Source organism: Sapajus apella, unplaced genomic scaffold (genome assembly GCF_009761245.1).
Source record: "Sapajus apella isolate SASKATOON/1434 unplaced genomic scaffold, GSC_monkey_1.0 scaffold14, whole genome shotgun sequence".
Lineage (NCBI taxonomy): Eukaryota > Metazoa > Chordata > Mammalia > Primates > Cebidae > Sapajus > Sapajus apella.
Window position 1 is genome coordinate 1301364 of NW_022436954.1, and position 2459 is coordinate 1303822.

General features: G+C 57.8%; 1 protein-coding gene across 10 annotated transcripts in view; it reads right to left on the reverse strand.

Annotated features, from left to right (window-relative positions):
- The window catches only part of ANO1 (anoctamin 1), a 205658-nt gene that overhangs the window by 57739 nt on the left and 145460 nt on the right, over positions 1–2459 (reverse strand). The window lies entirely within an intron of this gene.

Genomic DNA, 2459 nt, shown 5'->3' on the forward strand with positions numbered 1-2459 from the left:
GGGGGGAGAACCTGCCCTCGCGGCCGGGTAGCTCTGGGTTCGTATCTCAGCTCTGGCATTTGTGATCCGTGTGGCCTTGTTTTCCCTCCTGCAGAATGGGGCTGCTGATAGTGAAGAGAAGCCGTGTTAACAGGTTGTCAGGAGGATCAAACAACCAACAACCAACACGAGTGGCCCTCGGAGCAGCGCCTGGCAGCCCTCAGCCGTCATGTGTCACCAATGCTCTTGTCATCATTATGCAGTAGCCGGGCGCCTTGCAGCAGCAGCGAGCTTTAAGCAGAGCCAGGAGCGGGCTCTCGGGGCTCATCTCTTGCCCCTCACTCAGCCTCCTCTCTTCTGGGGCCTCTCAAGGGCAGAAGGAGGCAGCACGTTGTGGGGGCAGGGCGTCCCCAGTCAGGCACAATGTGAGCCCCTTTCTCAGAGAACAGGCATGTGGAAGGCCACTCTGTCATCATCAGCATGCAGCCCAGCCCACAGCGACCACCTGGCCTGAGGGTGGCCTGCAGTCCACAGTGGTGGGATTGGGGACAGGGAGGACTCAGGTGTACACCCACGGCCTGCTGTGAGCCCTGCGGCTCTCCTGGGCTCTCCTCCCTGCCCCACTCAGCTTCCAGCACAAACACCATCAGCCCCACAAAAAGCCTTTTCCTGCCAGTTTTAAATCCTCCTCTGCCTCTCACTTCACCACCTTTAGCCAAAATAGAAAGAGCAGGAAGCTCTGTTGTGTAGGGAGGCCCACAGGTGCAAGGGCGGCAGGCAGCTCCACGCTGGGCACGGGCTTCCCTACACGCTTGGTGGGGACAGGACGGACCCTGCAGGGAGCACGCACCTCCTGCTTTTCTCCAGCTCACCCGTGGGGCTTGGCCTTGGCTTTGGCCTGGCCGCTGCCCACAGCGGCTGAATCCTGAGTAACTGCCGTTTCTGGCTATGTGGTGGAAGGGCCAAGCTGGCAAGACCACGCCCTGGGAGGCAGAGCCTCCCTGCTGAGGCCACCCTCCAAGGGGAGGAAGGAAGGAAGATGGCCGTCCCCCAGGCTTCCTCCGGGGGTCATGGTGAGAATCCCCACCTTGCACTCACCATTGCCCTCTGGCTTTGAGCTCTTGGCCTAAAGCCGGCGTTACAATCCCCACCAAATCTGGGCTACTGTGATTTTACCACAACCAAACCCAAGTGCCCATGACCTCATACCACATCAGCAAACAAAAGGAAATGCTCTCTCCTGCCTCGGACCAAATAACGCCAAAGCGGAGATAAGCCAGATTCCTCAGAGCTTCGGATCGGGTGGGTGGAATATTTCAGGTGTTATTCATGTATCAAAACAGCATTTAAACAAAAATTGACCAGATATGGTCTTTCCGTGCTACGAAGAGTCAGTTTCTTTCCTAGCTGAGACTGACTGGGTCTTTACAGACAGGCTCAGTGGACACAGCTTCAGAACTGTAGCTCTGCTCTGGAGATACTTGGCAGGAGTGGTTTGAAGAACCACCAAGCTGACATTTTAGGGCTTTCCTGAGGTTTTAAGCCCCTGCAGGGCAAGGCCAGCCCAAATTCACCTTTAGAGTTGATTCCCTGGCAGAGCGATTTGCACACCGAAGGCACTGCCCGTCGGCACAGAGTCCCTGCCAGAGGCTGGGAGCCTGAAATTACCCCCAGGTTCGTGTCAGGAGATCTAAGAAATACCTACAAAAGCACCAGAGGGGCTCTGCACACTGAGGCTGGGCTTCTCGAAAGTTGACTTTTTTTCTTGTGTCTATAGGGTCTCACTCTGTCCTCCAGGCTGGAGTACAGTGGTGAGATCACGGTTCACTGCGGCCTCCACCTCCCGGGCTCAAGGGATCCTCCAGCCTCAGCCTCCCAATTTGTTGGGATTACAGGGATTACAGGCATGCACCACCACACCAGGGAAAACTGGACTCTTGTTCTGGAGTCACTTGGGGGAACTGCGCCCCTGAGCGATGCGTGGCTGCCTCGGGCCTGGGCTGCCTTCTCCAGGATCCTGACATCTGACATCCCCTTGGTGAACAGCAGAAGGCACATGGGATCTACATTCAGACGCCTGGCTATGCTGTGGGGTGCAATCCTCCATTATGGAATGGTTCCTGCAGCATTTCCTGGGGCCGTGGGGTTAAGGGAAGCAGGTACCCTTAGGAAGCTGAGCGGGTGGAGCCTACTGTACAGCCCTTGAGTGCCAGCCTGCACCGAGGCCTAGCATTCACGTCTCACCTCCCGAGTGCCAGCCTGCGCCGAGGCCTAGCATTCACGTCTCACCTCCCGAGTGCCAGCCTGCGCAGAGGCCTAGCATTCACGTCGCACCTCCCCTGAGTGCCAGCCTGCGCCGAGGCCTAGCATTCACGTCTCACCTCCCGAGTGCCAGCCTGCGCCAAGGCCTAGCATTCATGTCTCACCTCCTCTGAGTGCCAGCCTGCGCCGAGGCCTAGCATTCACGTCTCACCTCCCCG